At 35.9% G+C, this 20,648-nt stretch overlaps 1 pseudogene; it reads right to left on the bottom strand.

The window, feature by feature from the left end:
- Positions 1-6,747: 6,747 nt before the first annotated feature.
- LOC109680926 (olfactory receptor 2AK2-like) lies at positions 6,748-8,067 on the bottom strand (annotated as a pseudogene).
- Positions 8,068-20,648: the final 12,581 nt, after the last annotated feature.

The raw sequence follows: 20,648 nt of genomic DNA, 5'->3' as shown, positions 1-20,648 counted from the left end.
CCATGGAGGAAATCACACAATATACAGTATGAAATAAACATAATATATAAATGAAGAAATGGACAAAGTGAAGATCTCCTGTTCCTCAATAAAACATAAATCCCTTACTTTTCTACCATCTTCCCTGTCATGGAAGGAAGTTGAATCATATGACACCAGGCACAGTGGCTCCTGATTTCAGTGTTAGCTACTTGGGAGGCAGAGATGGAGGGATGGTGGTTCTAGGCCAGCTCAGGCAAAATATGTCATTCCCTTCCTTCCTGGATTGCAGTTTCTATTAAGTTTTGTCACAACTGTTGTCATTATGTCACTACACACAATTGAATTTTTCTTTCTCAAATGGATACTAAAGAATTGAAATTAGTTCCAAATATAGTGGCTCACACTGGTAAACTTAACTACTCAGTAGGTAGAGCTAAGAGGATGACAGTTCAAGGCCAGCTAAGACAAAACTGTTGCAAGACCCCATCTAAAAAATGAACTATTCAAGGATCTGCCAGATGCTGGTGGCTCACACCTGTAATCCTTGATAATTGGAATACAGAAATGGGGATTGGCAGTTGGAGAGCAGCCTGGGCAAAAAGTTCACATAACCCCATCTCAACCAATAAAAAGTCAGGTACAGTGATGTTACTACAATCCCAGCTACATAGAAATCATAAATAGGAGAATCGAAGTCCATGGCAATCTGGGCATAAGGTGAGATCCTATTCAAAATTATCTAAAGAGTGGCTCAAGTGATAGTGAGCTCATACAGCAAGTGTTAGGCCTTGTGCTCACTTCTAGTATTGCCAAAAACAAAGTTTAAATACAAGTAACTGACAACTCTGAACAGTAAAGTAGATATTGGGACATTGCAGACATTAAAAAGTACTTCATGCTATTCTTATAAAAAGACTTTTAGGGGTCAGGAGTGGTGGCACATGCTCATAATCCCAGCTACTTGGGAGACAGAGGTAGGAGTATCATGGGATTGAAGTCAGCATGTGAAAAAACTTCGTGATACCCTATCACAAAAAAACAGTGTTGGTACTCCAGATTCTTGGAGATGGACATAAGAGGATTGTGGTCCAAGGCCAATATGGACAAAAGTACAAGCTCCAACCTGAACAACAAACCTGAGCAAATATGGCAGGGTGTGTGGCTAAGGTGATAGAGCACCATGAGGCTCTGAGTTCAAACTCCAGTACTGCCAAAAAATGCTTTAAAAATGTCCCAGGTTGACAATGACAGCATACCTCCTCTCTAGAAAATGAGGCTCTCTCTCAAAATAATAAACTTTGCTGCTCACCTCATCTTGTACTCAGGTAAGTCACCTTGAAGTATTTATACGTCCTTTGATGTTTCAAGGGGGAAATCAGAGTGGATTGCCTCACCAACAGGAGAAACCCATAATAAGCTAGCACATAAACAAACATTTTCTCAAACTGGTAGTCAGTACATGTTGCATCATTCACTCTATACAGAGCAGAATGGTAAGGTCATAAACACATAAAAGGGCAGGTTAAAAATCCTTCAATAATGTGAAAGGAATGCACCACAGACAACTGTGGCCCAAAGTAAGAAAAAGTATTGGTCACAGTGTCATGTCTGAATGCAAGATCACATATCATATACCTTAAAACTCAGCATGGCAAAATGCTGCACTAGGCCTATACTTCTTTGAGAATCATGATAGAGAAGCCCACAGAGAGGGCGCACTGCCCCTCACTGACCATATCTACACCTAAGCAGCTGAGGAGGCACTGCATAGGACAAAGACATGATCACTGAGGACATTCTTACCACTTGCACTCTGACTTTCCATAAAGAAGATGGATGTACACTCCATCTTGTATACAGTGCCATCTATCATCATACATATTCTTTACTGCCCACATTTCTATCTTATGAACAGAAGTTTAAACATTTTTTAAACACCTCACTTTTATCCAAAACATAAGCACCAGTATTGCAGAAATTGACTTTCCACACCTCAGCATTCAGAGCACATTGTGCCTGGATTAATACTTATAATTCTGTGTGTTAACAGTCGGATAGCAATCTATAAAGGCTGTGAAGTTAACAGAAACCCTACAAGAGAAGTTGAAACCCAATATCTTGTGGACCATTATAGCAGTTCACTTCTATTCAGAGCACCCCATAGCTTTAGGAATCCTCTTCTCTCTGTTGACTCAGATGAGCACCATCCTTGGTGCTGTGACCAATAATAAAGCTAATATTACAACAGCAAGCATCACAGCTTGTGCTCCCACTAGTGCTGAAAGCTTTTTCCTAGGAAAGTAGTGCTAGTGTCCACACCTAGACATGATATGGTGATAACAATATACTCAGGAACCTAAATGGATGTGGAGGTGAGTGAAGATGCACTCTTCACCTACCTGAAAAAACTCCTGAATTGTTACTAGCCAGGGAACATGATATAACTATAAATTGGAATGGAGTGAATGTCAAAGGCAGAGTGGTGTGAACAAAAAGTCTATAAGTTTGTTTGTTTAAGATAGCTATACACTGGGGACATGGGGGAGTAGGGGTTCTTGAATCTGATGAGGGCATTCCTGAGAACCTCTGAGAGGCTAGTGGTTGTCCTTGCATTCTGGGTGTTTTATTAATGGCAGAGACAGTATATTTTACAATATAGTCATAGATAAATAAGTGGGTGAAATCTGAATAAAGCCTGTGTTCTCTGGCTTCTCTTCAGATCGTATGACTCTTGCTTTTTACTGAATAAAGTCTGTAGTGTAGTCAGTAAAAAAAAAAAGATAGCTATACACGGACATTTCCATGTATATGTGTATCATTATCTGAATTGGTTCATCTCTTCTATTTTTCTTCTTTCTACCTAAGTCCCCTTCTTATGGTGATTTCAACAGGTTTAAATATTTTGTATTCACTCTGGTATAGAAAGTACATCAGCCATATTCACCTTCTTAACTTTCTTATTTTACCCTACCTCTCTTTTATGTTACTTCACTCTAGCATGACCTGTTTTTCATAGTATTGCTGTACTTGGATACAAGTACATCTCTATTCTCCATATGAGAGAAAACATGGGGCTTTCAGCCTTCTGAACCTGGCCAATTTGACTTAAGATGTTGTTCTCCAGTAGAACTAGATATCATTTTTGAAACAAGGTAAATGAAGCTCAAAAAGCCAAATGTCTCATGTTTTCACTCATGTGAGAAATATAGAGATAAAATAATAATAATAATAAATAATGGGACATAAGATGAATATAGAAGATGCACAATGTGGGGGAATCAGTCAGAGGGGGGATGGAAGGAGATGGTACTGGGAAGGGACCAGGATCATATATATATGAAGATAGCATGTATATATATGAAGATATCATGCTGAAACCCACTAAGTACTATTTGAAAATGGAGGAAGAGCAGAGGAAGGTTAAGGGATTACATTAGAAAGGGTTAACTAGTTTAAACTATATTGTATGCATCAATGGAAATATCACAATAGAACCCCTTTGTAAAATTAATATATAGTAATAAAATCCACACATGATAATCTAAGAGTGAAAATATCTTTATACTAAAATGGAGGGCATCACTGATGAAACTGAATTTTGTAGAAAATGGTCATTAAAATATCATATAATTTTCTCCTGAGTGTTAACTTTTTACAACCACTTTGAAAACTTCCTTGCATTATTCTGTAACTTAAAATTTTTCATACCCTTATCAAGAAGCAATTCTAGTCAAATGCATATATTTAATAAAACTCATACATTGGAAACATTGACATGTAATAATGTTTCTAGGGATATTATATGTAATAGTAGAAAAGATGTGCATTTTATATAGCTATTAAATAAGAAGCTACTCAATAACCAAAACCAATAAGTCATTGTTATAATAAACTATGTCACTGTAGTAAAATAATGTCACTTGGGGGAAAAAAGCACAGTTGTCAAAAATATGACCTATAGCATGAAAAACTTTTCTCCTGCAGTTCAAAATAACTAAAAGTAAAACTTCTATAATTCTCCATCAATATATATTTGGTGATGCTATACAGAAAGAGAATAAAACTCAAAATTTGAGCAGGTGAGTTTATGGATTACATTATATAATAAAAAATAACAGAAGTAAAATGTTCATAGATTACTAAGTGCATTTTACCTAGACCCAAAAATGGATGTTTCTAAAGGTTTTTAAAATTGTTATTACTATAATTATGGACATCAAATACGAGGAAGCAGTCAACCATTCTCTAAAATATTTCATGTTCTATACATGCTAAATTTAAAACTTGCTGTTGTATTTCTTCTTACACAAACTCCTAGGCAATAAGAAGTTTTTACATATTGGTGGTTTTAACATGACCATTGTTTGATTGTTTTCTTTAACAATAAAGTATTAATATAGATTTTTAATTTATCCCCTATCTATGGCCAAGAAAACTAATCTCTCTCCTATGTTGTGCTTAACAGAATTCAGTTCTCATGTTCATAAGAAAAGATTGATCCAAGATTGCTTATGGAAATTTTTTTCATATGTGGAAATAGTCACCATCCAAATGGAAGCAACCATGTTATATTCCTGCAACTGAATGTGAGTAATAAAAACACAGGCATCCAGTGCCCTCTTCTACCCACTTCAAGGGTATGGCCATGTCTTACTTTTTCACCAACATCATATTGGTCTAAGACAGTACCTGGTCCCACATGGAGAGTGGCAATGGCCTCCTAAGTGTTCATTTCAGTTTGCTAGGCAAAACTGCCAACCATCCCTGTTACCTTCTTGGCAAGCCAAATTCCTCTGCATTCTCCTTATTTTAAAATCCTGTCTTCATTATCTTTGCACATTTTCTTTTTTGATTATATACTATTGTTGTACCAGTGGTACATTGTGACATTTACAAAAGTGCTTACAATACATCTTAAATTCACTCCTCCATCACTCTTTATTCCTCCTTCCGCCACTCTTAGAATAGTTTCAACAGGACTCATTTGTTTTATTTTCACATATAAGTACCTAACACTTCCACCATATTCAATCTACTAAACCTTTTCCCAATATCCTCCTCTCTCCAACTTGTACCAATCCCCAGACAAGACCTATTTTACCTTCCTGTCTCCCATTTTTAAAGAGACATTTTTGTTCATTTAAGATAGTTATACATGGAATTTCAATATGACATTTCTATTTATATATGCCTTACCTCCTAAATTGGTTCATTCCTTCCATTTTGTTCCTTCCTATCCTAGTTCAAGTCTTAATGGTGATTTCAACAGGTTTAAAAATTCTATATTCATTCTTACATAGAAAGTATATCAACCATATCAACCTTCTTTACTTCTTTCTTTCACCCTCCCTTTCCAGTTAGCACTGTCACGTTAGTGTGACCTGATTTTCATTCATGTCCTTCATTGCTTAGGTATCTGTTTGTTGTTCGGTGGGATTTTTCATTGTTATTACACATTTGCACATTTTCTATATCCAACCAATTACTCCTTGAACTTTTTGTGCCATGTGTATTCCCTCCTCAGGCATTCTCGTGTGCTTCCCCACTGCCCACAAAGCTCATCACCAGATGTACAATTGACCTACTTCTTCAACTCCTTTTGGTGTTTGACCAAGGGTCGCATTCTTAATTGGCTCCTCCTAGAATATTTTTATTTAATATTGCAAACACACTGTTTGTCCTTTCCCAATCTCCCGCTAGATTTCTAATGAAAACTGATTTTGATTAACTATAAAATTGGTCTTGATCTAGTTCATGAGGTTAACAACGAAGTTGCTCAAACAAGTAGTAAGTCTTCTTTAAATGTGTTTGTGTGGTTGACTGCATGTTAATTAGAAAATGTATTTTCTGAGTTTTTTATTGTGGTGAAAATTTAAATATATAGCTAAGAAACAATCCTTATTATATGACACCATAGTCCCCTATAATCAACTGAAATCATTATAACATATTGCTTTAGTATATGTAGTACATTTTGAATTCCTCATTAAAGTACTTATATCTTTAATTTTGCTAAAGTATATAAGGGGACAGGGTAAAATGAAAACATGATATCACTCCATTAGAATAAAAGAAACACATCCATGAAGGTTGACAACTGGTGTAGATAGAAAACTCTACATTAAGCACTGGAGAAGAGCAAATCCTGCCATTGACAGCTGGCCAGTGTTACCCTTTAGGCCTTCTTGTGGTGAGGAATTACCACTAGTAATGCCCTTTGCTAAAGATACAATTTAATAAAACCTGGTAGAGGTAAGGAGAAGATTGTCCCTCCAAACAGTTTCATGCCCAAGTGTTGTGCTGCATGGCAAGGGTAATTAATGCTAAAATTAAGTTAGAATTATGGTGTTTTCAGCAGAGATTTGTCATTTTTTATTTTTGTTAATTCCCACATGAACAGTTGTTGAGACAGAATCAGACTTAAACCATTAAAATTTTGTGGGTTGAATGAATACTTAAATAGATTGTATGTTTTTCTCTTTATTAGCTTTAGTCATTTCATAAATTATATACATGCTAAATGTTTTGATACACTTTCTGATCTATGGATTGCATCTCAGGATATTAAAATGGTAATTCAAAATATTAACAACATGGGAATATTAGTTTCACAAGGTTGTCTACTATTGTTTTACAAGTTAAACATTCCTGAAAAGTGTATCATTTCTTAGGCTACTATACAAAATATCATTCTTTACATCTTTCCAGTTAATTTTCAGTAGCAGCTTTTAACTGACTCTTCAAAGAAGGATTCCCAAATAACAATCAACCCAAATGTCTTCTCATGGCTCCCATGACATCCTTATTCCTCAGGCTGTAGATAAATGGGTTCAGAACAGGAGTGATAATGGAGTAAAACACTGCTGCCACCTTATCTCAGGCAGGGGAATGCAAGAAATGTTAGTTTTAGTCATTACAAAAATTGTACACATGCTAAATGTTTTGATACACTTTTTTCCCATAGATTATATATCAGGGTGTTAAAAACAGTCATTGAAAATATGAACAACATTGGACCATTAGCTTGTCAAAGTTATCTACCATTATTTCACAAATTAAAAAGCAAGTTAAACATTCTTGAAAAGGTTTCTGTACAAAAAATCAGTCTTTGTATCTTTACAGGAGCAGCTTTTAAGTGATTCCTCATATGTCTATAAATAACCACCAACCCAACTATCTTCTCATGGCCCCTATGACCTCCTTATTCCTTGGGCTGTCAATAAATGGGTTCAAAACAGGAGTGATAATTGAGTAAAACACTACCACCACCTTATCTTGGGCAGGAGAATGCAAGGACTGCGGCTGGGTGTAGATAGAGAGAGTGGTTACATAGAACAGGCTTACCACAATCAAGTGGGAGGAATAAGTTGAAAGAGCTTTGGTTTGTCCTTTACCTGAGCACATCTGGAATACAACAATAAGCACACCTGCATTGGAAGCTAGGATGACCATGAATGGTAACAACAGAATAAGAAGTCCAGTCAAGAGAACTATATACTCATATTAGGATGTGTTCTGACACACCAATGACAGGAGAGATGGAAGATCACAGAAAAAGTGGTTCATGACCAGAGACTTACAGAATGGATGCTGAAATGCATACAATGTATGTACTAAAGCATTGATAGAACCGCTGTTCCATCCACATGTGACCATGTAGCAACAGATTTTCCTTCTCATGAAGACAAGATAGTGTAAAGGATAACAGATGGTTATGCACCAATCAACAGACATGAAACCTAGAAGAAGGGCTTTAGAACCACCAACACTGAGGAACACAAAGGTTTGAACTTTACAGCCCAAAAATGTAATAGTCTTGGTATTTGACAGAAAGTTGGTTGCCATCTTGGGCACAGTGGTGGAGATGTATATCATGTCAATGACAGAAAGTTGACTGAGTAGAAAGTACATGGGGGTGTGGAGTCTGGTGTCCAGTTGGATAATGTGGATCAGTGTGATATTTCCCACCAGAGCCACTGAAAATAGAATGGCAATGACAGCAAAGAGAAAAGTGTTCATTCAGCCATATTGGAAAAGACTGACAAGTGAAAAGTCTGTCCCCAGACTGTGATTTCCTGTGTTCATGGATTACATTGAATCATCAAAGCAGGTGAAATCTGTAACACTCATGTATAATGCTGTTGCCCATTAAGAGAAAACAAAATGACAATTTTAAAAATAATAGATTTTTAAAAATCTCTTTATGTGACTATACCTATATCCTATTCAGTACACCGAAATTTTATCTATAGAAAATTAGTTTAAAAAGTGATTTTTAAATATATTTATTTTGCTCAACATGTAAGAATTGTACATATTAACATGGAACTGTGATGTCAGCAGATGCATGCAGTGTGTATTGATCAAATCTGGGAGAGTACCATTTTCCTCTCATTGTCATAGCTATAAATTTGGAGTTTTCAACTCCTTGCTTCTAAGTCTGTAAACATTACAGATGGTAAAATGAAAATATTTAGTGTGCATAATTTAAATATAAAATAATGCATTTATATGACTTGCTTGTAAAAATTACATTCTCATAGACTGGAGCCTGTCTTATTATAAAAACCTTCACTCAGTCAAGTCTCTCATGTATGTGACCAATTTGTATGACAGTTGATCAAACACAGTGTAATTTTAATGATTCCTTACTTCACTTCTCAATTTTCTATTATTTTAGTTATAAATAGTAGCTAAAGCTGTAGTAATATTTGTACAGATATAATATTCAGCCCTTACAAATGAATTAGCATTAATTTCTTCCTGTAAATGTGAATGCAATTTTATAAAGTTGGAGAAAAAATAAATACAGAATAAGACAGCATCACGCTTAACTAAATATTCATTGTCCTTTGACAGAGGTAGAATGCAAAAAAATGGCTAGGTCAAAGCTTTGGAATTGAAATGTTCTTTTTGGATTGACACAGGCCTGGCAGCCAGATATTTCCAGAATAAATAATGTCATGTTAATCTATAGGCAGGTTTTCTAAAACATATGGTGAATTGACCTGAAGCAATATTACATTCTCTCAGCATTTATTTGAACTTTACAGGCACAGCACAGTGATAATTATTGAAACACAAAAAAACCCCAAATCAGGAGCAGGAAAGCTTGTGAAAGTGGCGGTGGGAGGAAAACTGCACAGGAGAGGAGGGAAGGCCCACCTCCCACATGAACTGTAAATAAACATGCAGGCCTGACAACGCAGGTGCAGTGTCATTTTCCCAGTGTGCTAGGAAAGGGGAAAGCTTGTAGCAGAGGTTCACGCACAGGAGAAATCTGAGCAAACAAAGCCTGCAGGGCCAGGTGAGTGCTAAGCTCACCCCTGAGATCTGCATAAATAATGCCTCCAGCAACAGCAGGCTGACAGCAGTGGGCAGGCAAGCCACAGCTGCAGATACCATTCTCAGAACTGTCTCCAGACTTTTTTTTTCTTTGTCTCCCTACCTTTGATGAGAGAACAACCGAATTCCACCTGTAAGCTGAAAAAATTACTGAAACTGTATTGCATTTGAACTTGGGACACTTGGTGGAGTTTTTTTTTTTTTGAGCGTGTGTGTGTAGTTTTGTTCTACTTTATGCGTCCCCTTTGATGAGACAACTACAGAACAACATCTGAGGCATCATCTCCAGGACTGGAGACTGAGACAGACACCCAAATTATTAAGACTGAAACTTCATTGCATTTGAACTTGGAGGTTCTATGGTTTTTTGGTTTCTTGGTTTTATAAAATTTTCTATTTTTTCATTTTAGTTTAATACATTTTTATATATAGATTTTTTCTTTCATTTACTTATTTTTTATTTTTATTCTTATCTTTATTTTTTATTTTTGATTTTCAGTCCTCTCTCTGTCTCTCTAATGTCTGTTCAGCTTACTGTCAATTAGTACACTAAAGCTCCCTGTTTATATATTTGAAAACTTCTTGTCTGATACCTTGTTCTATTTTCTCCTTTCCATCTGTGTATTTGATTTTCCCATTTCTTTAACTTCTTGCTTTCCATCTCAGCTCACCCTTCCATTCTAAATATTACCATTGTTCTTATTACAAGCTAGAAAATACTTAATTGCACACAGTACAGGGACAATAAAAACACCAAAGACAATGATGGGAAGACAGAAAAAAACAGGGAAACCAGTTTCCCCACAGCAAAAAATTAGTACAGGAACCAGAGGGGAATGAAGAAAACAGGTACTCAGATCCAGACTCCAACAAAATGAAGATAAACTATGCCAAAGGACACAATGAAGCCCACAAGAATAATTTAAAAGAAGACATACTACAGGTATGCAATGAGAATTTTATAGAGATGATACTGGATAGGGTCAAGCAAAATGTACAGGAGACACTCAAGAAATTCCAAGACAACAAAAATAGAGAATTTGAAAAAGTAAAAGAAGAAATAAAGGAAACCATAGAAGCACTGTATAAACACCAAAGTGAAAGAGAGAACACGATGAATAAACAGATAAATGAACTCAGGACAAAAATAGACAACATTAAAGAAGAAATGACCCAGGATATGGAAAACCTCAGAAAAAAGAATGAAATGGAACTGCAAAACAAAATGGAAGGCCAATCCACCAGAATAGAACAAACAGAAGACAGAATCTCAGAACTTGAAGATGAAATGGAAATTAAAGGAAAAACCAAAGAACTATTAATTAAACAACTCAAGACCTGTGAAAAGAAAATGCAAGAACTCACTGACTCCACCAAAAGACCAAACTTGAGAATCATGGGCATTGAAGAAGGAGAAGAGGTGAAAGCGAAGGGAATGCGTAATCTATTCAACAAAATAATAACGGAAAATTTCCCAAATCTAGAGAAAGATAGTCCCATACAGATGCAAGCAGACTCCAGGACACCAAACAGACCAGATCAAAATAGAACTATTCCACGACATAACATCATTAAAACAACAAGTTCTGAAATTAAGGAAAGAATATTGAAGGCTGTAAGACAGAAAAAACAAGTCACAAACAAAGGTAAACCCATCAAAATCACAGCAGACTTCTCAACAGAAACATTAAAAGCAAGAAGAGCATGGGGTGAGATCTTCTGGGCACTGAATGAAAATAACTTCAATCCCAGGATACTCTACCCAGCAAAACTGTCATTCAAAATAGATGGAGCAATAAAAGTCTTCCATGATAAGCAGAAACTAAAACAATATGTGACCACAAAGCCACCACTACAAAGGATTCTTCAAGGGATTCTGCACACAGAAAGTGAAACCCAACTTAACCATGAAATGACAGGCAGCACCAAACCACAGGAAAAGAAAAAGCAAGACAGTAGAGAGTAACCTCAACTTAGGTACACACAATCAAACCTTCAAACAACTAAGACAACTAAATGACAGGAATCACCACATACCTATCAGTACTAACGCTTAATGTTAATGGACTTAAATCAACCATCAAATGGCACTGCTTGACAAAATGGATTAAAAAGGAAGATCCAACAATTTGTTGCTTACAGGAGACCCATCTCACTGACAGAAATAAGCATAGGCTAAGGATGAAAGGCTGGAAGAAGATTTACCAAGCCAATGGCCCCCCAAAACAGGCAGGAGTAACAATACTTATCTCTGACAAAGTAGACTTCTAACCTACATTGATCAAATAAGATAAAGAAGGACATTACATACTAATAAAAGGGGAAATAGACCAAAAGGAAATAATAATTATCAACCTGTATGCACCCAATGTCAATGCACCGAATTTCATCAAACAAACCCTGAAAGAACTAAAAGCATATATAAGCGCCAACACAGTGGTTGTGGGAGACTTTAACACCCCATTATCATCAATAGATAAGTCATCCAAACAAAAAATCAATAAAGAAATCCAAGATCTAAAATATGCAATAGATCAAATGGACCTAGTTGACGTCTACAGAACATTTCATCCAACTTCTACACAATATACATTCTTCTCAGCAGCCCATGGAACCTTCTCAAAAAGAGATCATATCCTAGGGCACAAAGCAAGTCTCAGCAAATATAAAAAAATAGAAATAATACCGTGCATACTATCTGATCACAATGCAGTAAAAGTAGAACTCAACAACAAAAGTAAAGACAAAAAACATGCAAACAGCTGGAAACTAAATAACTCATTACTTAATGAAGAATGGATCATCCATGAAATAAAAGAGGAAATTAAAAAGTTCCTGGAAGTCAATGAAAATGAAAACACAACCTACCGGAACCTATGGGACACAGCTAAGGCAGTCCTGAGAGGAAAGTTTATAGCAATGAGCGCATATATTAAAAAGACTGAAAGATCCCAAATCAATGACCTAATGATACATCTCAAACTCCTAGAAAAACAAGAACAAGTGAATCCCAAAACAAATAGAAGGAGAGAAATAATAAAAATAAGAGCTGAAATCAACAAAATAGAAACCAAAAAAACCATACAAAGAATTAATGAAACAAAAAGTTGGTTCTTTGAAAAAATAAACAAGATCGATAGACCCCTGGCAAACTTGACTAAAATGAGGAGAGAAAAAACCCAAATTAGTAGAATTAGGAATGCAAAAGGGGAGATAACAACAAATACCATGGAAGTCCAGGAAATCATCAGAGATTACTTTGAGAACCTATATTCAAATAAATTTGAAAATTTTAAAGAAATGGTCAGATTTCTAGATACATATGACCATCCAAAACTGAACCAAGTGGAAATTAATCACCTGAATAGATCTATAACACAAAATGAAATTGAAGCAGCAATCAAGAGTCTCCCCAAAAACAAAAGTCCAGGACCTGATGGATTCTCTGCTGAATTCTATCAGACCTTTAAAGAAGAACTGATACCAACCCTCCTTAAACTGTTCCATGAGATAGAAAGGGAAGGAAAACTGCCAAACACATTTTATGAAGCCAGTGTTACACTTATCCCAAAACCAGGCAAAGACACCTCCAAAAAGGAGAACTATAGGCCAATCTCCTTAATGAACATTGACGCAAAAATCCTCAACAAAATAATGGCAAACCGAATTCAACAACACATCAAAAAGATTATTCACCACGATCAAGTAGGCTTCATCCCAGGGATGCAGGTGTGGTTCAACATACGAAAATCAATAAATGTAATAAACCACATTAACAGAAGCAAAGACAAAAACCACTTGATCATCTCAATAGATGCAGAAAAAGCCTTTGATAAGATCCAACATCATTTCATGATAAAAGCTCTAAGAAAACTAGGAATAGAAGGAAAGTACCTCAACATTATAAAAGCTATATATGACAAACCTACAGCCAGCATTATACTTAACAGAGAAAAACTGAAACCATTCCCTCTAAAATCAGGAACCAGACAAGGATGCCCACTATCTCCGGTCCTCTTTAACATAGTACTGGAATTCCTAGCAAGAGCAATTAGGAAGAAGAAGGAATAAAAGGAATACAAATAGGTAAAGAAACTGTCAAAATATCCCTATTTGCAGATGACATGATCCTATACCTTAAAGACCCAAAAAACACTACTCAGAACCTTCTAGACATCATCAATAGCTATAGCAAGGTAGTAGGGTATAAAATCAACATAGAAAAATCATTAGCATTTCTATACCCTAACAATGAGCAAACTGAAAAAGAATGTATGAAAATAATTCCATTTACAATAGCCTCAAAAAAATCAAATACCTAGTTGTAAACCTAACAAAATATGTGAAAGACCTCTACAAGGAAAACTATACACTTCTGAAGAAAGAGATTGAGGAAGACTATAGAAAGTGGAGAGATGTCCCATGCTCATGGATTGGTAGAATCAACATAGTAAAAATATCTATACTCCCAAAAGTAATCTACATGTTTAATGCAATTCCCATCAAAATTCCAATGACATTCATTAAAGAGATCGAAAAATCTACCGTGAAATTTATATGGAAACACAGGAAGCCATGAATAGTCAAGGCAATACTCAGTCAAAAGAACAATGCAGGAGGTATCACAATACCTGACTTCAAACTATATTACAAAGCAATAACAATAAAAACAGCATGGTACTGGCACAAAAACAGACATGAAGACCAGTGGAACAGAATAGAGGAACCAGATATGAAGCCACACAATTATAACCAACTTGTCTTTGACAAAGGAGCTAAAAATATACGATGGAGAAATAGCAGCCTCTTCAACAAAAACTGCTGGGAAAACTGGTTAGCAGTCTGAAAAAACTGAAACTAGATCCATGTATATCACCCTATACCAAGATTAACTCAAAATGGATCAAGGATCTTAATATCAGACCACAAACTCTAAAGTTGATACAGGAAAGAGTAGGAAATACTCTGGAGTTAGTAGGTATAGGTAAGAACTTTCTCAACGAAACCCCAGCAGCACAGCAACTAAGAGATAGCATAGATAAATGGGACCTCCTAAAACTAAAAAGCTTCTGTTCATCAAAAGAAATGGTCTCTAAACTGAAGAGAACACCCACAGAGTGGGAGAAAGTATTTGCCAGCTATACATCAGACAAAGGACTGATAACCAGAATATATAGTGAACTTAAAAAACTAAATTCTCCCAAAACTAATGAACCAATAAATTATTGGGCAAGTGAACTAAACAGAACTTTCTCAAAAGAAGAAATTCAAATGGCCAGAAAACACATGAAAAAATGCTCACCATCTCTAGCAATAAAGGAAATGCAAATTAAAACCACGCTAAGATTCCACCTCACCCCTGTTAGAATAGCTAAAATTAGCAACACCACCACCAACAGGTGTTGGCAAGGATGTGGGGAAAAAGGAACCCTCTTACACTGTTGGTGGGAATGTAAACTAGTACAACCACTCTGGAAAGAAATTTGGAGGCTACTTAAAAAGCTAGTCATTGATCTACCATTTGATCTAGCAAAACCACTGTTTGGGATATACCCAAAAGACTGTGTCACAGGTTACTCCAGAGGCACCTGCACACCCATGTTTATTGCAGCACTATTCACAATAGCCAAGTTATGGAAACAGCCAAGATGCCCCACCACCGACGAATGGATCAAGAAAATGTGGTATCTATACACAATGGAATTTTATGCAGCCATGAAAAAGAACGAAATGTTATCATTCACTGGTAAATGGATGGAATTGGAGAACATCATTCTGAGTGAGGTTAGCCTGGCCCAAAAGACCAAAAATCATACGTTCTCCCTCATATGTGGACATTAGATCAAGGGCAAACACAACAAGAGGATTGGACTTTGAGCGCATGATAAATGCGAGAGCACACAAGGGAGGGGTGAGGATAGGTAAGACACCTAAAAATTAGTTAGCATTTGTTGCCCTTAATGCAGAGAAACTAAAGCAGATACCTTAAAAGCGACTGAGGCCAATAGGAAAAGGGGACCAGGAACTAGAGAAAAGGTGAGATCAAAAAGAATTAACCTAGAAGGCAACACACACGCATAGGAAATTAATGTGAGTCAACTCCCTGTATAGCTATCCCTTATCTCATGCAGCAAAAACCCTTGTTCCTTGCTATTATGGCTTATACTCTCTCTACAACCAAATTAGAAATAAGGGCAAAATAGTTTCTGCTGGGTATTGAGGGGGTAGGGGGGAGAGGGAGGGGGTGGAGTGGGCGGTAAGGGAGGGGGTAAGGGCAGGGGGGAGAAATGACCCAAGCCTTGTATGCACATATGAATAATAAAAAATAAATAAATAAATAAATAAAATTAAAAAAAAATGTCACCAGATAGTAGCTCTTAGGAACCAGTTCATGAAAATTCAACCTCAATTTCAAGATTACATATTTCTGGGCATGATATAATTAGATTAATAAAATTGTAGAAAAAGGAGATCACCTTATCTCCTAAGGGAAAATGAAAACTGTTGATAAGGACACAGAAATAAAAGATTTTATAGAAATAAATGAATAAAATGTTTGGATAATTGTTTGAGGTAAAGAAAGATGTGAGATCGGACGGGTGTGGTGATGCACGGCTATAATCCAGGCTTCTTGGGAGATGGAGTCAGGAAGATCAAGGTCCAAGGCCAGTCTGCAGAAAAGTGTGAGACTTTATATGAAAAGCAAAAGGACTGGGGCATGGCTCAATTTGTACAGCAGTTACCTAGCAAGCATGAGGACCTGAGTTTAATCCTTTGTGTAGCTAAGAATTAAAGGAGGAACAAAAGGAAGGAAGGAAGGAAATGAATGAAGGAAGTAAGGAGGAAATGCATTAGGAAATATGAAAAAAATAGAACAATTTAGAATATTTTTTATTATTTTACATTTAAAGTCTTCACCAAATGAGAAAAATTAAAGACATGACTAATTAATTGAAAGAAGTTATAAGTAAGTGATGCATAAAAAGGAAAATGGAAGGTTATAATAGAATGATTACCTACCTAAAGTGCATATCACGATTAGTTAAATAAAATAATCATATTATATCATCAAGGAATAGTTATGTTCAGAATGTAGTTCACTGTGAATTAAGATATTTCTAAGAAGCAAGTGGTACATTTTTTTAAATTACTGATTATTTGTTATAAGCTTTTATTATGTTAATAACTTTTGGACTAACAGTTTCACATTGGCAAAACTTTTTGAATAAATATTCTAAATATGAAATGCATCTTTGGTATGAACATGTTAAAAATGATATCATCTCCAAGAGCAATTTGAAATGCTGCATGCCTCATAAGAAAAGAGAAAAGACTTAAATGAAGTTAGCCAGGTTCAGAAAGCTGAAGGCCACATGTTTCCTCTCATATATGGAATATGGACTTAATACAAATACAAGCATTATGAAAAACAGTTCATGCTAAGAGGAGGTTGCCCATAAAAGAGGGAGGGTAAAAGAAGGAAGTTAATAAGGTGAATATGGTTGACATATTTCCTATATAAGAATGAATATAGAATTTTTAAACCTGTTGAAATCACAAGAAGGGGATTTAGGTAGAAAGAAGAAAAATAGAGAAGATGAACCAATTCAGATTAAAATACATATATACATGCAAATGTCACAAGAAAACTCCCTCTGTTGCTGTCTTAAAAAAACAAAAATGTCATTTCTTTTTTCTTTTACAAAATTGGAGAATAGGAGGGTGGAACAGGTCCTTTCTGGGAAGTCTGGTATCAGTGGGAGGAGGAGGTTGTGGGTAAAGGGAGCAGGAGGGTGAACATAATGCAAATACTGTGTGCATATGTATGCAAATGGAAAAATGAGACCTGTTGAAACTATTACAGGAATAGGGGCAGGGGGATAGAGAAAAATGATCAAGGGAGTGAATTCAAGTGTAAATTGTAAGAAGTTTTGTAAATGCCACAATGTACCCCCAGCACAACAATTAAAAATAAATAAATACATAATATTTTTAAAAAATTAAGAGATGATTAATCAGATTGTGAGTGTGTTAGAATATCTGATAATATAGTCTATGCTATTCTAGCTATGAAAACTAGACATTGACAAATTTTAAACCCAAAACATAAACATATATACATACACAATAATGAAGCCTATTGATCATAACTCAGGAAAATATTGTTATAACTATAAAAAAAATCCTTCAAACACTGGTGTTTGTCTCATGTTTGCATATCATCCTTGGCTATCAAGTACACTGAGGGTTTCCTCAGTCTTTGAAAACAAACACACATCTCCCTACCATTTCCCTAGGTGAAGTCAATTACTAGACTGTATGCTGCCTTCATTGTGCTCCTAAATTACATAGTGATAAAGTTCTTCTGTCACAGTAACTGTTTGAGAGTCCACCCTGGGAGTGTCAGATGTTCCCAGAACCTTGGTAAAAGTCAGCTGCTGAGTACTGGATGAGGGGAGTGCTTTCCTTATCCTCTCACTCTTTTTCTTTTCTGTTTTCTTTAGCTCTGAGGATTAAATCCATGCTAGACAAGGGCCCTACAACTGAGCTATATGCCCAGGCCTTGATTTTTTTTGAGATAGGAGCTCACTATGTAGCCCAGGCTAACCTCAAACACCAGATCTTTCTGCCTCTGCCTCCTATGCTGAGATTGCAGACAGGCACCACCATGCCCAGTGCTACTGTGACTTATTGATCATCACAACTATTAATCACATTCAATATCTAACCAGTTCTTGCAAATGTTAATTTTACTTTAAAATACTGTTATTTACAAACACACATGTGCCATTCTCTTTATTTCATTGAAAAAAAGGGAAGAACTTTTAACTTGTTCGATGTATTAAAGACACATAGTCAGGTCTCCTACCATGTCTGATTATAAAACCAATCACCTGGTAAGCAGCAGTAAGAGTGAATGTTGCACAACTGTCCTTGTAGTGTTGACTTTAATTTTAGGCCATACGAGATAAATGCATTTTAAATATAGATATTTCATGTTATGGAGGAGAAAAATGTGCTAAGGTGAACCTGGGAGCAGCTAAAAGAGCAGAGCCTCCCCACTTCTTTTTTTTTTTTTTTTCATCAGGCATGTCTGATTTATTTTCTTTTAGGTAATGTTTTTTGGAAAATTACATTTTCAAAGAATCAGCCCTTACAAACAGATAATCTTTCCAAAAATAAAATCCAGTATCTAGACTCCTAAAACTTACACAGGCAGATGGAAATGTCTGACGGTCGGCCAGGAGTGTCATGCTCAAGCAAGTTTCACGTCACACATGGTCAGCCACAGCTAATTTCAGCAGCAAATCCAAGCCCTACAGAGCACTACAGACCACAGGTGCTGCTCTCGGCTGGGCTGACAACTGTGTTATTGCTAAAGTATACATGTTTTCTTTGGCAACTTTATCAATTTAACACCACAGGACAACTATAAAGGTTTGGGTTAACTCAGTACTTAAATTATCATTATAATTATTTGAATGTAATTTCTAAGATGCTAGAATAAGAAAGCCTCCCAAAATGTGCCTAATGCCCCCCCAAAACCCCACAAAATCCTGCTAAATAGTCACTACAAAAAGCTTTTCAGTTTTATACACAAGTTCATAATTCAACTCAACTTCACCACTGAAAACATTACAAAGTTAGATCCAATTCCCCACCATATCTTCTGTGATAAAGGACAAAAAACAACATCTGGGTACCTGCCTACCTAACAATGCTGGGCACTTGAAAGATACCTCAAACCGAATGAATTAATGAGAATGTAAACAATAGCCCACACTTTAAATTGACATTTCACCAATCTGATTCTTTAGAAATGATTTTAAGGAGTTAAAAAAGCTTGAGGTAAAGACATTTAAAACATTGAGGTTTATGGTATTTGATGCTTATCACAATGCTTTACTGATATAACTACCTCTTTTAAAGCAGCTATCCATATAAATATTAATTTGTAATATGTATTACATGGAGACTAGCAACAATGAATGAATCCCTCCTCATCTTTGTCACCCGATGTTCACAATTGCCTCCATATTGGGTGAAATCATGAGTAAGAGGTTCACTTGAAATCAGTACCTTAATCTCTGAGCTCTCCACGCTCCGCCATAACCTTGGAAAAAATGAAAACTTTAGCACCATTGCTGCCGTGGAAACCAGCAGTGTATCATCAACTAGAAGGAGCAGAATAGATTTGGAGCCACCAAGTCCCATCCTCAGAAAATTGTCACTACTTGGCTTCTCTGTCACTTGCTGAAAAGCTCTGTTCTCAGGGCTTGTCTTTATTTGACCTGACTCAGAGCTCTCTCTGTGTGAAGGCTCCTATTGAAATGCAAATATAGCCCATAGGCAGGATAAAAAGCAGTAGACAGAAACTGTCCCTGTGGAAGATGCTGGACTTACTGGATTTTAAACTCCATCCCTTATAAATTTGTTCAAAGAATATCTCTCATTTCAAATTACAGTTCTATTCAAATAAATTGATAAAACAATGAAAAAAAAATCAGTGCCTCCTTTTTCTATCTCTTTCTTTTTTTCTTGGCAGTACTAGGATTTGAACTCAGGGTCTCATGCTTCCTAGGCAGGGGCTCTACCGCTTGAGCCACTCAGCAAATCCTTCTCAACTCAGTGTCAAAAATGCTAACTACCCTGTTTTAATCATCACACACTGAATACATGTATTGAGTTATCACACTCCACCACAGTAATTACTAAATTTTTTAAAAACAATAAAAAATCAGAAGAGATTCAAAAATATATTGCAAAATGCCATGTTTTATGGTACTCTATTCACCATTATATTAAACACATTGCAATTTTGAATTCTTACATAATATCAACGTAGTTCCAGCCATTAGGTAATGTCTTAGACCATAAGTGTGAGTTCAGTAATATAATATCCATATAAATTGTTCTACACACCAAGGTCAGAACTTTTCACAGACAGAGAAAAGGTAATGCAACATCTTTTCCTGGTCACTATAGATTTGGAAATGAGTTTACTATTATTAAATTGACAGATGGAAAGCCACAAATTTCTTCTTAAACAACTTTATGAAATGAGCAATTAGGTTTATATCTATTTTTGTCACAATTCACCTTCTTAGAATATTAACATCAATATCCACCCATATTTTTGCGTCATTGAATGTTGGATTTTATTTTTGATAAAATCCCTCAACACAGAGTGATTTAGATAAATCATTACAAGAGGTGGGAAGTAGAGAATTGTGTAGAACTAGAAGTCAGGAATATGGAGATGCAAATCTACTCAATATCAACAGGCAATAAAAAGTTTTTTAAAGGGGGGGTGATAATTC

Source organism: Castor canadensis, chromosome 15 (genome assembly GCF_047511655.1).
Source record: "Castor canadensis chromosome 15, mCasCan1.hap1v2, whole genome shotgun sequence".
NCBI classification, from domain to species: domain Eukaryota; kingdom Metazoa; phylum Chordata; class Mammalia; order Rodentia; family Castoridae; genus Castor; species Castor canadensis.
Note: the sequence above shows the minus strand (reverse complement) of the source record. Positions and strands in the feature narration are given on the sequence as shown.